We start from the raw sequence: 17,291 nt of genomic DNA on the forward strand, positions 1-17,291 counted from the left end.
CCAAGTCTAAACATCTGAGGGAGATATGCCATTGCCTACATCAAAGGCAGCAGACTTCAGTTTACATTGGAAGAATGACTCCATTTAGCAGCGTCAGGCCAATAAAAATGCGCATGTAATGTGCCGCAGCCTTGGGGCCTGTCTGTTGGGGGAGGTGGGGGGGACCCCTTTTATTGCTCATTATCATTTAACAATAGCAAAAAAAGGAAGTTATCCCAACTTCAGAGGGAAAAGAAAAGCTTGTATAAAAAGCCTTTTGGCCATTTGCAGATCCTGCACTGTTTCACGGGGCTCTCTTGGGATAAGTTAAAGAAGGGAATTAGCCTACAGAACCAGAATGAGAAAAACATATTAGCAGGGTCTTTACTCTCTTTTTTTAATGCAGTGCCTGGTGTGTGAAATTGAACCTCTCCTTCAACTTCAAAATCAAAGCTCGTTCTATATGAGAAGTGGAAGTCCCAAGCCAAGCCACTGGAGGTTTCCATTTGGCTTTTCCGTAAGCAACCATCTCTCTCCATCTCCTTCCCAGTGGGCTATTGGAAATCTCTGGATGGTTGTCAACCAAGTTTTACTCAAGAGTAAACCGATTAAAATGAACATGACCGAGGGTGGAATTCAGCATCATGTTAAGCGGGGTGTGTTGAGCAAAATAAGGTCCTTTCGCACAACAGAACTTCTCCCCCTATTCTCCCCACCCCCATGTGCCCCCCAAACCTATTCCAGTGGTTCCCCCAACCCTCCGGGGCAGATATAGGAGGAGCACGGGGGGGGGGGGGAGTTCCACTGTACAAGCAGATTTTGTTCAGCTTGGGCAACAACTTAGTTGGATCCAGCCCTACGTCAGACCCATTATTTTTGATAGGACTACTTTGAGTAAAACTGAGTTGCATGCCACCCTCTCTTTTGAAGGAAAGGCAGTGAAGGAAGGTTGCATGGGGGGGCGGAATACTCTTCCTCCCTCGCTGGCCTAGGTTTTGGCAAAGCAATTCATCAACGCCGGAAGAGAACGGGACCTTTCTAATACAATCTTCTAGACTATAGGCTACTTGGATTTAGCTACATAGTGTTTAAATGCATGGGGTGGATGTGGCTTGAGTCCCTTTGCCACCAGAAGCTCTCACAGAATCTACTTTCATTGTCCAGCTGTCCACAGGTATATAAGTTAAGAGTGCATGAGGAGTTCATACAGTTAGGAAAACAAGTCAAACAATTGAGAAGAAAAGCAGCCCAGAACAATACAGAAGAGGCAGGTCCCACAAAAAAATACCTTAACCATCAAAAGACATGGTGAAGAAGGGCGGCGTAAATGTTTGGTGGCACTATGAGGGACAGAATTTTTCATCAGGCTTTTCTCTCCCAGCTCTGCAGTTCGGTGCGGTTTTGTGTCAGGTTGCTTTGACAAATCAGCAGATGCACTTTTGATTCAGGGACTGGTAGCATATTGATGCATGTTTTCCTCCCTCCTCCCTTCCCCAGGCCAAGCTTCTCAAGAGGGGGAATATCCATCTCCTTTTCAGCGGTCCAGCTTCACTTCTGATTTCAGAGTCAGGTCATCTGCCAGAAAGAAGGTAGAAATTGAAATGGATACCCTGAAATCTTTCTCTCCAGTTTTATTTAAACCTCATTTGTATGACTGTAATGTCTTCTGTACCATGAAAGATTGTTCAATTTAATCAGGGGGTGGGCGGGTTGGAGTGGGTACATGAAGAATAACTAGGGTTGGGGCAAGAAACATGGCCCATTCTGCACTTAAAGGCAAACTTATGCAATCAATTTCTGAATCAATTTGTGAACTGAAACACATCCGTACTTTGAAATTTGCACACCTCCGAAATTTGCAGCGCAGTTCTCCAGCCAATTGCCGCACACAAAAATGCATATTCTGGGTTAAAATGTGCATTAAAAATGATGGACTATATGGAACTTGCCGAACTGACTGGGTGACTCCGAGACCAGAAAGAAGAGATGGTGGAAGAAGATTGGAAGAAGTTTAAGGAATATTTGAAAAAATATGTTAATATTTAAATCTTAGAATAGCTTTGGAAGTGGATTTAGGCTGTAGGGTTAGAAGTAGAAGATAGTGTATTTTAAAATAGTATTATTTGCAAGTGATAAAATGTGAAGATTCTTATGGTTAAAGTAACTATGATTTTAAAAATGCTTAGAAATTATGATATATGTAAACTGCTAAAGAGAAGGTAAAATGAAAATCAGATAGGGGGGACTTGGGGAAGCCCACCTAACAATGTTTAGAAAAAATAAGGATAAGACAAGAATCTGTTTGTATTGTTTGTTTTCATGTTTGTGTTGTTCATTTGTGTTATAAAATGATTAAAAATTGGGGGGGGGTGTGCATTAAAATGCATATATTTGGAAAAAAATAGCATACATGATGCATTATATTAGAGAGAATTGGGGTTGAACTCAATGCTGGTCCTACTCAGAGTAGACCCATTTAAATTAATAGCCATGGTCTATTAATTTTAGTCCATTAATTTTAATAGGTCTATTCTGACTCAAACTTAATTGCGTAAAAGCCATAAGAGCCTACTGGATCAGGCCAATAGCCCATTGAGTGCAGCATCCTGCTCTCACAGTTGCCAACCAGGACCAGAGCACAAACACACCCTCCCCTCCTGAGATTTACAACAATTGGTATTTAAAAGCATTACTGCCTCCAACTATGGCGGCAGAGCAGAGCAGTCACGGCTAGTAGCCTTATCCTCTGCGGTTTGTGAAAGTATAGTAGGCAAAATCACATATTAAAAGATGTGTACATATTTGCAAACTGTTGTGAAGTACAGAACGAAAACTGGGGAAACGAGAAACGGAGAGGAGCCAAAACGGGCCGATCCACCCATCCCTCACAACAGCACAGCCTCAGACTTCTGCTTCGCTACTGGAGGCCGGCGTTTCTGTGAGCCGTTCCCAGAGAGCTGCATGGGTCCATCTTGCTTCACTGAGCTGGAACAGCCAGTCTTTCAGTGAGCACACACATTAAGGCCCTCTGGTTGCGCTCACTATAGCAACCCTCTCCCACCCAGCCCTTTCTTCTCATGACGCTTTGCGATTTAAGAAGCGCCACAGCCCATTATGCTTCCTACCACCTTCTCTCCTTCAATTCTACCATTTGCTAAGGAGCAAGTGGGGTTGTTGTTGTTGTTTTTGCTTTTCTTCCTGGAAGGTTTCCTCTTCCGAGTGGAGCAGAAAATTCTGCTTCACACACAACACACACATACACACAGAGAGAGAGAGAGAGAGAGAGAGAGAGAGAGAGAGAGAGAGCAATCCAAGTATCTTCTTATATGATGGGAGGGAGGGAGAGAAAGGACCAAAGGTGGAAAACATTTTTCTGTCACCGACCATTATAATTTCAACAGCCCACATGTGAGTCAAAGCTCACAGGATCACAGTACAGTGGGACCTTGGGTTAAGAACTTAATTCGTTCCGGAGGTCTGTTCTTAACCTGAAACTGTTCTTAACCTGAGGTACCACTTTAGCTAATGAGGCCTCCTGCTGCCGCCACGCCGCCGGAGCACGATCTCTGTTCTCATCCTGAAGCAAAGTTCTTAACCTGAGGTACTATTTCTGGGTTAGTGGGGTCTGTAACCTGAAGCGTCTGTATCCTGAAGCGTCTGTATCCTGAAGTGTCTGTAACCCGAGGTACCACTGTACTGATGTAAAAGACTTTGCTCTTCTATTATATTATTTGTTTGTTTGATTTGTCCCGCCTTTCTGCCAAGGAGCCATACATGGATGATGTATTAGACTAAAAGGCAAAGACTGGCTCAAGATCACCCAATGAGCTTTGTGACTGAGAGCGGATTTAAACCCTGGTCTCCCAGGTCCTAGTCCAACACTCTAACCACTGTACCACTCTGGCTCTCAAATGCTGACACAGGAATTCCAGCTTTTCCTTCCCTTGTTTATAGAAACATTCTTCTACTGGGGACACTAGTCAACAATGTCTTAAAAATGGATAATTTGTGGACATGTCCTGAGGTACAGGTGGAGCACCTCAGGCAAGGAGGCCAAATGCAATCCTCCAGATCTCACTGTCCACTCCGGAGGTTTCTCCCTAAGCCACACCCTCTCGCTCCAGGCCACACCCCTCACCAGCCCTGGTCCTGTCAGTTTGCATTTCTTAGTACAGAAAGTGTTGATCTAATATGTAGAGATCTTTCCTATTCTAATTAATTCAAGAGGGTTCTGGAAGCTTCTCTGCGTGAAAGAAACAAGCAGAATGTTCACGATGTTTGGGTTATTCCTTCAGAGAAGCTGCGTACGGCTGGCTTAAACTAGTTCTGTTATCTCTTTCTGTCAAGTTCATGCTGACTATAATAGTATGGCCAGAAGGAGCCTGAGTTTCAGTTTCTTTCTGTCTTCTGTCCTTCTGGTGTGGTGTTCTGTATATAGTGTTGTAATAATAATAATAATAATAATAATAATAATAATAATAATAATATATTTATACCCTGCCCATCTGGTTGGGGGTTTAGACTTATTATAAGTTATTGTAAGTTTAAGTTAAGTCTGCTGCAACTGGATTTCTTATGGACAGTGCAAATCCTGAATGTATTGGATTTGTGAAAATTATGCTCATTTGCCTTCAGTAGCAGTAAAGCTCTGCTGGATAAAATATTAATTGCCTCTGGTCTATTTTGGGGGAATCCTGCAACATGTTTAAGTTTTTACTCTGTTAACTATACATTGGAATCTACTCTGGATCAATATTGAGTAGAATTCCATGACAGCTCCACCCTTTCCTCAAGGGCTGGTTGGAATGTGGTCCTTGCACTCTGCAAATGCTTCTTGCTTGCCTGGTTGGAGGATGAAGAAATGTGGGGGGGAGTCAAGGACAGCCCACCCATTAGCCACAGTGAGACTTGGATTGGCACACACTCCCCCTGGCCCACCTGTCCACCAACCACATATCATTTAGGACCAGGAGTGCCACCGCCACTTTGTCACTGTAGCAGAGCAGGCAGTAGCATTGCCACAAGGCTCTCCAGTGGTGACTGGTCACTCACATTGCAAGGAATCCTGGGAGAGGTAGCCTCCAAGAGTGCCTTCACTGCTGCCACTTTGTCGACAAAGGCTGCTTGAAGTTTAATAGTAGGAAGAACAGCCACCACACCCACAATCCTTCACTCAGTCTGGAAAGACTGGGAACATAGGCATTGTATGAGGGAGCCATTGTTAGGTGTGGGGCTCTGGAGAGACTCAGCATGACCTTTCTGGCACAGCAGGGAGGAGTGGCAGGTGGCAGGTGGGTGGTCAGCACTGGGAAAGATAGTGACCAAGCAGGATTGAACCCCTTGCACATCAGATGATGGACAGTGTGTGTGTGTGTGTGTGTGTGTGTGTGTGTTTCAGTCGTGCTTTCTGGAGGAATGGGCTTTGTGAGCAGCCACATCTTTACCCCCTATATGATATCAGGTGTAGGGCAAGTGTCTGTGGTTTGGAGAATGGAGACACCAAATCAGACCCCCGGGCCAGCTTTCAACCCTAAAGTTGCAGATTTCAAACTGGTACCATCTTCAGTGAGAGATTTTTACCACAGGCCTCCTGGCTTGGGAACGCAAGTAGATTTGAGTAAATCTGTGAGACTTACAGCACTTCTCTCTAAAATTGCTCAGCTGAAAGTGAGGAGTAAGATTACCCTGAAGTCAGTTGCGGATCTCAGATGTCAGGAAAGGAAAACCAGAAGAAAAATGAAAGGGATGATTGGTTATTATAGCAGCGAAAATCCTTGATCTCTACCTGTCAAAATAGAGCTGCCCAAATCGAGATCCATCTCATTTCCACCCAAATTTGGCACGTCGCTGGCAAGCGTAACCCCCATATTAAAAATGTTATAAAAACTATGAAGTCATGTGGAAGAGCAGCGGGTTGATTTTGCTGAAATAGAGACGGATTGGCTCAGGGCTCATGGGGAACAACCCACATTAAAAGATGAGCGTAAGAGGCAGACTTTCTGGATCTCAATCATGACAGGCAGGAAGAGCTATTATCTTGATGATGAGGAACTGCTTTTGTGGGGCAGGGAGGTTGATAGAAGAAGCCAAATTTACCTCATCTGAGCTGCTCAGTGACCCTGTGCTGCTCAATGATCCAGTGTAGACAGGCCTAGAGGGAGAGGGAAAAACTTTTTTGGCTGGTGCCATAGACCAGGCCTAACATATTTTAAAATGGATCTGGAAGCTTCCGTTCCAGTCACCAAGCACAACTGCAGGCATGATCTTTCAGGCCAAGAATTTCAGTGGTAACTGTGGTTGTAAGTTGTAGCCCACATCACTAAGCTTAAAAATTCATGTTGGATAAGGAAATGACGATCATGAATTTGAAAAGCAATTGAGATATTTGATATTTACCGGTTTTATGCTTTTGATATTTTATGAGAGGGGTGGAGAGCCTGCTGGGTCAGGCCAATGGCCCATCTAGTCCAGCATCCTGTTCTCACAGTTGCCGATCAGATGCCTGTGGGAAATCAGTATGCAAGGTTTGAGCAAGCGATCTGGAACAGGACCACAAAGAGGTAAAACGCTGTAAAATCCACGTCCCAACCCGCTGCGCAGCTATTTGCTTTGCATAATAGATAGCTGCGTTTTAGTGCAGCTGGCACAATGTGTGCCAAACTGAGAGCCTGCAAGGAAAGGTGACGTTGGGGTAAAGGGCTCAACATCCTCCTATGTGGATCTTCTTTTTGTGCATGGAGAGTTGCAAGCTGCCCACTCAATGGATTAGGTTTGCCAGGTCAGAAACATCCAAGACGCTGAGGTTTCAAGGCCCGAACCTGAGACCTAGAGGAGGCCCCTGGTGATGTCACAGGTGGAGCCAACAGGTGACGTCACAGGGGAAGGCCCTGGAGATGGAAGTTCAATGGAAGAGGGAAGTGGAGGAGGGCAGACCCTCCCCAGAGCCCAAAAAGGACATCAGTGAGGGTAGAGGAAGCTCCAAAGAGACCAGAGGCACAGTGGAGCTTTGTTTACACTGCTCAGCCTCCCTGCCTTACAGCTGACACACGGGGTAGTGCAGCAAGAACCGCTTTCCCGCACAGCCTCCAGCTGACCCCAGAGCTTCAATCTGGTTGTGGATATTTTTGGATACAGTATTTTTGGTATGGATTGACGAGGGAGTGGCAGGGAGGGCCTTTAAAGGGTGTTTAGAGGGTGCTCCCAGCTTTACACAATTTCACTTATGCTCGTGGGGGCCCAGAACATAACCCCTGCATAAGTGGGGGGACTCCTGTATTATATATCTTTTATTTTTCATTCCCAGCTATCTTGCAAGTGGGTGGGTGGGTGGAAGATAATGTTCCATTGAATTCATATTAAAACCCTGATAACTCAAAGGTGGCTCTTTTAAATTTTGTAGTCAGATGGTCCTTTGGTGGTTGCTCTTTCACAAAGCAAATTAATCGAGGACAACTGTAGCTGATATGATCAGAGGCGACTGTGTGTGTCTTAGATGCGAGAGCTCAAAGCAGCCGGTGGATCAGAAATGGCCTGCCCTGAATGGGACCTCCTATACAATGAGCCCAGTAAGATATGCACATTTTAACACCCGCTTAACACTGAGACAATGCCATGGCTTTTGTTGCTTAACACAGAGGAACGATTCTGATAGTGGGAATTCCAGGCTCAAAAGCGGTGTTCTTTCAGATGTGGTGCAGTTTGCCTAATGACCCGGGTACATAGCAAGAAAACGAGAGGTGGAAATTTTCCCCTTAAAGAACCATCTTTCTCCTTCTCCCCTTCTCTGTCTTTTACACACACACACACACACACACACACACACACACACGTCAGATAACAAAAGGAAAATGCTGCACTCATTTCCTAGCCAAAAGAAATGCTGAACTGACTAATCACAGTGGGAAATATTGGAGAAAGAAAACTCATGCAGCAGGCTGCCCAGTCTTTAATGCTTAGCTCAGCAAGATAATAATCCACAAACTCATAGTTCTGCGGGCAACATGGTAGGGACAGGTCTAGAGCTGAAACCAATTATCCTGAAAGTCTCCTAATTTTGTCCTTCCATTTTTGAATTCACATTTTGAATATGCAATGCTTAATTCCGAGTTTGGACACTTGAGACCTGTTGACATTTCTTAAGTGTTTTATTTTTTAAATTAAATTTATTTTTGGCAAGCGCCAGATAAGAATTCCCATAAAATGTTAACTCGCAAATTCTAATTGAAACTGCAAATATACCAAGTGCTGTAAGGTTTTTAGAGAAATACTTTATGCCAACTGTCAAGTGCAATCAAATATGACATGGGAGAGGTTTTTGAATTGTTTGACGGCAAACTACCGATTCTTTCCAGAGGGGTAGCAGCCAAGTCAAGCAAACTCAACAGAGAGTCTTTTGGCACCTCAAAGATTCATAACTTTGACTGAGGTATATAAGCCACAAAAAAAACAATAACAAAAGGTGTTGCCTTTGCCTGTGGACAAGCTATCATTTCTCTCCTCCTACAAATGACCCAGACGCAGTGTCATTCTGGGCGATTTTGGGAGGAAACATGGTGGCCAGCCCAAAAGCATGATGACTACCAGGACTGTACATATATACACAATTGGGATAACCCTTTTTTAACCAAGGACGATTCATGAATGACTTGGATATGCAGTCCAAACCAACTTTGGGGCCTTGAACAGTGTTTGATTAAACATGCAGCCAAGCAGGAGAATGTTGGAGAAGATGCACCTTCTCCTTGTCCCCAGACCGCCCTCTCCCACTTTGGGCAGTCCCAGTTCACTCTGGGTTGACCCAGTCCGGCCCAAGGCTGCCTCAACCTACTATGACTAAATCCCAGGTTTACTCAAATTGGCCCAGTTCGGTTTGGGATTTGGCTGGAGCTGGTACACAGCCATAGTGGCTATACTGTTGTCACCCACCTTACCCCCAATCTGGTTGACTGTGGCTGGGTCCTTTGGGCAAGGATTTGGTTCAGTTTGCATCGAAAAGCAAACCTACAAAATCCACTCTTTTCTAAACAATAATTGAGCAGAAGAAACACAGCAATCCTTCAAAATGTGCTCTTTTCTTAATGTTGTGATGCTGTTCTCTGGCCAAGTCATGCGTCCAAAAAATGCATTACATTCAGGGAAATGGTTTTGCATTACATTCAGGGAAATGCGGCATAACAAAATATGTACACTATGAGAAATTCACACTAAAATCTGGATGAATTTTCATGAGGACTTTTAAAAACACACACCAAGAAACAAATAAATCACAAGCATATATGGAGGACTAAAGTTAAGACTGGAATAATGAGAAATTGAGAGAAACCAAAATGTACAGATTTGCCCATTTTGGAGGTGAAAGAAATGGCAGCCAGCGGTCCAAGAGCAGATCCCAGCCCAGTACTGTCTTCTCTGGCAGCAGCACTCCAGGGTCTCAGGGAGAGGGAATTCCCATCTCTTGGCTGCTGCTTTCAAATGGAGACATTAGGGATCGCAGCTGGAACCTTCTAGAGCAAAGCGCATGCTCTGCCCCTGGCCTTTGATGCCTCCCCATGAAGGAGACCCCTCATTAAAGCATGGGGCTCTTGGCAACCTGAGTTCCCTTTGCTCGCTTTCAATTAAGCTGCATTTGTGGGTGGCATTTTATTTTCAGAGAGGAATGTACAACAATTGACCCCCATAGTGACGCCATTTCCTCTCAGAGGAAACTCTTGAGGAAGGAAGGTTATACACAAACAAACTTCCATTCAATGAAGCCGTGTGGGTCATAATTGGACCTCTCCTTTTTTCAGCTCATGGCTGAGGCCAGGCCAGTCTTCCTGTTCATAGAGTTCATGGCTGATCACAATCCTGCTTCACCATCATTTAAGCATCCAGTTCGTGTACATCTATTTTCTTCGTAGCGTGCAGATGTATTCCATTTCCCTGTTGCCGTGGAACACAGCCACAACTGCAAACAGAGTTACATAAATGGCCATCTGTGCTTCGAAAACTGCTGACGCACATTATTGCTGGGTGAGATTTTTCACCAGTTAGCAAAATCAAGCCATTAATACATTTGAAACGTCCTTGAAATCAAGGAAGAAAAATCCTGAACAGAGCTATCTCTACAGTAAGTATTTAGAGGATGGTATACTAGTGCAAAGTTGGACGAAGTCTCCATATCCCTGTAGAAAGTATATAATTTTATTGATTTATTGCATTTTTATCCACCTTTTCTCCAAGGCACTCCAAAAGGTGTACATGGTTCCCCCCCCCATTTAATCCCCACGATAACCCCCTGAAGTAGGTTAGGCTAAGAAACAGTAATGGGCCAAAGGTCATCTTGTGAGCCTCATGCCTGAGAGGGGATTTGAACCCTGATTGGCCATATCATAGTCCAATACTCTAACCACTCCACCCCACTGGCTCTCTCTATACTTCTCCAAAGGTCTCAGTTTCAGCCTGTATTCAAATCATCCCCAGCAGAAAAGTTGGGAAAGCCCACAGCCAAAGATGTATGCGGACTTGCTGTGGACAGATAGCACTGAACTAAATTGACAATGTTCTGATCCAGTATAAGGCAGTATATATTGGTTGTCAGCATGGGAAGAAACCCTAAATCCAGATAAAATGGAACTGGTAATAGTGGGGTACTCAGTGGACCAATTACATGGGGGAAATTTCAACAATGGGTGAAAATGCACTCTTCTGTAAGGATCAGGGTCATGGCATGGAGAACGTTCCTGCCATTTCTCCTGGATTTCCTGTGGTGGCTTTCATTTTCTTTTGCACTTTTCCCATACCTTCTCTTCAATAGGATTCAACCATTCATGATTCGTCCTTCATCATCGTTGTCCAGGTTGTGTTCAATATATCAATAACCGTGAAGATTTACATGGAAGCATGGACTAGAAGCAAGTTCAGTTGGTTGGATGGAACAACCATAGCCTCTTCCTATTGTTTCCTCCTACCCTCAAATACAAGTCAATACCTTTTTCCGTTGTTTTAATTGGCCTTATGCATCATAAACTTTCTGTATGCAATGTTTCAAGAGTTGCTGTGTGCTTTCTCATGAGAAGCAACACAGAAGTGTTGAAAAATGAAAGAAACCAAATAAAATTATCGAGGAACTATTACCGGGTCACACCCCAAGTTCCAAAGTAAATTTATTTCTTGTTATTTATTAGTCATGTTTTTATACTGCCTATCCAACTGTGCTCTCTAGACATTTCACAGCATGCTAAATTCAAGACACATTTGCCTGGCAAAGCAAAGATCAGGATAAAGATTAGCTTGCCGTGTGTCTCAGCCTTCATTTATGTTTTCTCAAGCATGCTAGTATACAGCTCGCTTTCATTAGGGCCACATCTGCGCTATATATTTAAAGCATTATGATACCACAGCCATGGCTTCCTTCAAGTAATCCAGGGAACTGCAGTTTCTTACAGGTGCTGAGAGTTGTCATGAGAGCCCTATTCCCCTCATTCAACTACAATTCCCAGGGTTCCCTAGGCAAGAGGGATTCATTGTTAAACTACTCTGGGAATTGTAGTTCTATGAGGGGGATTGGGCTCTCCTAACTCTTGACACCCTTAATGGGCCACAGCTGCCAGAATACTTTGGTGGAAGTCACAACTGTGTGGTGGCCTAGGTCTGTAGTGGCCTAGTGAGGATGTGGCCTAGGTCTGTCGAAACATCAATATGAACCTACTCAAACCATTCAGTCTTCATTTGAAGTCCTTTTCTGGGTGCCCCCGTGAGGGAGGTTTCGAGACTTACAAACTTTCTCAACCTTTTCAGTTCTGCCTCCTCGCTTATGGGATTCTCTTCGCAGGGAGGCCCATCTGTCTCCATCATTAACATCCTTGTAACACCAGGGAAAAGCTTTTCTCTTCTCCCACACATTTGACAAGTTATGGTGATTTTGGTGTCTACTACACAGGTGGCACTGTGGTCTAATCCACTGAGTCTCTTGGGCTTGCCGATCGGAAGGTTGGCGGTTCGAATCTCCACAACGGGGTGAGCTCCCGTCGCTCTGTCCCAGCTCCTGCCAACCTAGCAGTTGGAAAGCACGCCAGTGCGAGTAGATAAATAGGCACCACTGCGATGGGAAGGTAAATGGCATTTCCGTGTGCTCTGGCTTCTCTCACAGTGTTCCGTTATGCCAGAAGTGGTTTAGTCATGCTGGCTGCATGAACAGGAAAGCTGTCTGCGGACAAACACCGGCTCCCTCGGCCTGAAAGTGAGATGAGCGCTACAACCCCATAGTCGCCTTTGACTGGACTTAACCATCCAGGGATCCTTTACCTTTTACTTTGACTGCTTTCCATTGGACCACATCAGTGAGGCTGAGAGGGGGGTATTGTTGTCTACGCAGCCTAGGATCTCCATACACACTGCCCAGGCTTGTGCCCTGGGAAGGTCACTTCAGTGCTGCTAACATAGTGGTTTGCCTTCACCCCCCGAGGTGCACTCCATTGTCTCTCAAGGCAGACGGAAGACAGCAGTGTGTTTTGCTGCTGAAATTATTGCTGTTATTTGTTTCATAGATTACTGTATGGCTTTATTTCTTTTTTCTCTCTAGTTTCACGCTATGATTTAGGTTTGCAAATGTTGCAAGTGACTTGGAGCCAAGAAACTCATACGTTGAATAAATCAGTGTCCTCTGCTAAATTTGAAATTCTATTAGATAATATGCTGTTAAAGGGGGGCATTCTATGTCGAGTCTAATAGAAGACCTCTACCACCATTAGAATTTCACATGATTCATTCAAAAATGAGAAGCAGCCATGCAAGGCAAGCATATTACGAAAGATGCCATTGTTCATTCTGGAGTGTAAGTAAGTTGTCTGAAGGAATTTCATTTCCAACTCTTCGGTAAATAAGATCTAACTTAGTTTCTACTGCTTTATCTTTCTAACTTAGTTATTCTTTTCTTTTTTTCCATCATCAGAAAATGTAAAGGTTTAGTGCTTTCTTGCCTTAGGAAAGGAATGTGGCTTTATTTTAAAAAAAACCCCACACTACTTAAACATTAAGCAGTTTCATTCACATATATACGCCTCCCTTTTTACAAACTTTTCCCTGTTTTGTGGCATTTGCTCTTTGTTGCATTAAGCAGACCTTCTGTTTGGCTGGAGACTCGGATTTCATCCCTCCAGCTAAGTCGTCCCATTTACAAATATTTAAAATATGACTTATGTCAACTCCTGGGAGGCCCGGCAGGTTGTGTACATACATACAAACCTCTAACTCGGTGGTTCTAAGCCAGAACAGCTATTTTGAGGTTAAATCAAGTCGAGTCAATCAACAGTTCAATAAAAATGATGGAGCCCCAAAGTCACATTCAAGTCAGCTATCTCAGCTTCAGAATAAATATTTTGCCACTTTAGAAGAATTCGGAGGATATAATCCTTCACTCCAGCCATCCATTAACCCAACACAAAGCAGCTGGTAAAAAACACAAACCCTTCGCAGAGACATTACTTTCTCTCCCCCCCCCTTCCCTTGCCCCGAGAGCAAGATGGCTATTCTTTCTTGAAAGGCACAGAGCATCTGAAACTGGTTAGTAGCTGAAACATCCCGGGTTGCTGAGGCAGCAAAAACATGACCCTGTAAATTTTCCTTCAGGGGATGTGTGTGGCGCATTAATTAACCAATCCAAAAAGCATGGCTTATATCATCGTGGGGTGCGTTTAATATCCCAGCTCCCTGCTTAATATTGAGGGCGTCAGCAGAAAGACACACGTCAGATGTAAGTTCATAAGGCTACAAAAAGAAATCTGGTTTGTGGAACAGAAGCTGAAGGGAAGGGTGATTTGAAGTGAAATATGATCAAAAATCCCAGCAGAAGATCTGGACTGAAATCCAGTCACCCTCGTTGGATTTCCACTTCTAAAGAACTGTCGAAGCACTTTATAAGAGATGCATGAAGTTATTTTCACAAACTGAGATGGGTATTTTTCTTTCGGATATTAGTCAAATGGGCTGCTATGAGTTTATTGAGGTATAAAACAATGCTTTTCTCAATATGCATGCACTTGGAGGAGTCTTAATCCCTGTCCATTCCATGGCCAGGTTGACAGGTAGAGAGGGCCACACATGTCGATCACATGTCATAATAGCAAAAAGCTGATTGGCAGCCAGGCAGCCCCACCCACCTGTTAAAGTTCAAACGGGCTGCTGTCAGGACCAGTCAGCTGATTGGTGCTGGGAGTGTGTTTCTGAAAGGTCTTGCTGTAACCACCAATCAGTGAGCCCTTCTGAAGTCCATTTGCTGTGCTATGTGTGGAGGGAGATCTTGTCAGGAGCCGGAGTCAGCGATAAAAGCACCAATGACAATGAAGTTAACACTTTATTCAAAGAAACCAAAAGAATGCAGGCCTAGTGATCACAACAACACCTCCCAGTAGATATTGCCCCAATGAAAAGGTCTACCAGTTATTCTGCATGTCTAGGAGGTCAGGAGGGAGGGAGGCTCCCTGGATACTTCAGCAGCCTGCCTCATCTCTGTCTCCTGGGCCCCCTCCTCTTCTGCCTCTGAGCCTGGACTGTCCTCTGACACAGCCTCTTCCCGCTCACTAAACCCTGTTGCTTCTTCAGTCCCCACAGTCCGTCTCCCCACAGTCTGCTCTCTGCTTCTGACCATGCATTGTCATCCCACCACCAATCCCCTGGCTCTGAACCTTCCTCCCTTGGGGGTTCCCCAGCTGGTGCCTCCTACCATTGCATCCAGCCAGTCCATCTCTCTCTCTCTCACGCACACACACACACAAAGAAGAGAGAGAGAGAGAGAGAGAGAGAGAGAGAGAGAGAGAGAGTGTTTCCCCAACTGAAGTCCAAGTTGTTCTTCCTGGAATAGCTTTCCAGGTTGTGCAGTAAGGTTCCTCCCCAGCTAAATCAAAAGAGAAACTACTAGAATAACACTTACCATTGCTAGCTCTTGAGTAACGTTCCCTTTGGTGCAGGGGGCAGGGACCTATTGGACTCCAACTCCTATCAGCTCTAGCCAGCATAGCAAATGCACATTGATGATGGGAGCTGTAGTCTAGTAACCTTTGGACAACCACAGGGTTTCCCAAGCCTGTTTTGATGCCAATTCTCATTGAACGGCTACATCTAGGATCAGGACAGCAATTCAAGATGAGCTCTGATGTTACAAAAACCACAGTGTTCCTGCCAAATATAGCATCCCAGTGTCAAGTCTGTCCCTCCCATCCCTAACAAGATGCTGGATTAGATGGGCTATTAGCCCTATCCAGCAAGTTCTTATGTTTTTATCTTACATTCCAACATGCAGAAGATGTGTTAAACTGATTCTTTTTTTAAAAAGGAGCTGCTGAAGATCCTCCTTGTTCCCCTTTCAGATATATGACCCCTTTACGATTGATCCCCAGCTTCTTCTGTGCCGAAGTATGCTTGCACTTTCTCCTTAACCCAAAGAATTCTTGTGGGGTGGTATGAAAACCATTGTTTACATGATTAGTCATCCTTGGTCTCTTCTAAATAGTAGGACGTCTCATTTTACATATTTCAGATGCGCACCATTTGTTTTCTTGTGGTCACTGATGGCTATCTCTCCCCAAACCAAGATAATTCTGTTTTCTAATAAAAATTCTCTCAAAATCCCAACAGTGTCCAAAATATGAACCAAAGAAATGTGCTCTTGATCTTATTTTAAGGACATAGACCGGTTGTTGTAGAGTGAACTGCATTCTAGCAGAACTCCAGATTTATAATAAAGTTAAGTTATGACAAGTTCTGGGACCGAAGCCAGATTCAGACCAAATCTAAAGTTTTTACAGGGGTGAAAAGGGTTTTGCTAGGGAGTCTAAATCTCCCGCAGAACGCCTGCTTTTTTTGCATGTAAACATTTGTGGAAACAAATGGCAGGGGTTCCAATAAACTATCAAACCCCAACCCACCCTTTTTCATTTGTGACAAGACCATAAAAGAAAGATTTATGGGGGGGGGGGATAGACAAGGAGAAATGAGAATAAAAATGAATTCCATGATACTCACTTAGACCTCCCCATTATTTTGATAACCTGATATTGATTCCTAAGTGGAAAGGACTCTGCTCATGACGACCTGTTTCTGTATGTGGATGTCTCTTGCAGTGGATGTACTTCTTGGAGTATGGGGGAGGGATTCAATTCAGTTTATATTTAAAGATGAATGTACTTGATCTGCACCTTCTGAAACAATATGTGAAATGAAATGAACCCATTCTCTGATATCCACGCATCTCTGGGTGTTTTGCCTTGCAGTCCTCCAGGCAAATCATGCATAGGAAAAATGCATATACTAAGGTAAAGTGAGCATCCAAATTAACATATATCAGTGGGAATAACATCCAAAATGCATGATATTACGTAAAGTGTGACTCTAAAGAGAAAAAATATGCTTTGCAAAAATGTGAATATTAGGCAGAATTGCACAGGAAGAAAATGTGTATGGTAGGAGAAATTTGCAGTAAAGTGCTGATGAATTTTCACAAGTTGTGGTCATGTGAACTGAATCTAAAATGGGAAAAGTAGAAACTGACACCCACAGTTTCACCGATCTCTATTGCACCTGCTGGGGAATGCTATTCAGTTGTCTTCCGGGCACAATTCAATGTCCAGGTTTAGGTCTATGCAGCCCTTAACAGCTTGAGTTCCTAAATACTTCTGTTCTTTTGAGATTGAACTAGGAGCTGTGCCCCTGCTCTCACCAACCCCCCAACCCCTCCCTTTCCTCCTTGTCACCCCCTCCCTTTTCTTCTTGCCAAAGCCACCCCCTTGGGATAAGGGAGGGAGAGAGGATTGCTTTCTATCATTTTAACCTCACTTAAAGGAATACGTATTCATCGGTGGCCGGATATTAAGAACCCAAGCTGAGAAGACTTGACCAAACGTCTCTATGTAAAGAAAGGAAGGATAGGTTCTGAGCAAAGGAATGCAACTGGGAGCCAGGTCATTATTCAGCACGGGACAAAATTGTGAAATACATTTTCTGTTTCTTTTGGCATTGGACACAATAAACACCAACTGGGAACTGGCCCTTCAAAAGACAACTCACTGGGATGCCAGGCTTTGTTAATGTCATTCCAGTCTAGCACTCGCACCGGAGTATGTCATGCAAATCAACTCTCTCAGGGTAGGATTATGCCTTCTCCATGTTTCGCAAATATGTGCCTGCCAATCTTCATGAGTTCTGAAGGGACGTTTAGAGGGCAGAAGCAGTGGGTGAGAGGGAAGGGGTAAGTTGCATAGCAGAAACACGCTGATGAGAAGCCTTGAGTAGTCACAGGGTCTTCAATTGGCATCTAAACAATAACAATGTAGATGCTA

General features: G+C 44.1%; 1 long non-coding RNA gene across 1 annotated transcript in view; it reads right to left on the reverse strand.

The window, feature by feature from the left end:
• Window positions 1-775: 775 nt before the first annotated feature.
• LOC308472962 overlaps window positions 776-17,291 on the reverse strand; it is a 78,642-nt gene continuing 62,126 nt past the window's right edge. Inside the window, exon 3 of the long non-coding RNA XR_013983828.1 lies at window positions 776-1,554. This is a non-coding gene — a long non-coding RNA (uncharacterized lncRNA). The remainder of the gene's footprint in view (window positions 1,555-17,291) is intronic.

Source organism: Podarcis pityusensis (assembly GCF_964106645.2).
Source record: "Podarcis pityusensis genome assembly, chromosome: 3".
Lineage (NCBI taxonomy): Eukaryota > Metazoa > Chordata > Lepidosauria > Squamata > Lacertidae > Podarcis > Podarcis pityusensis.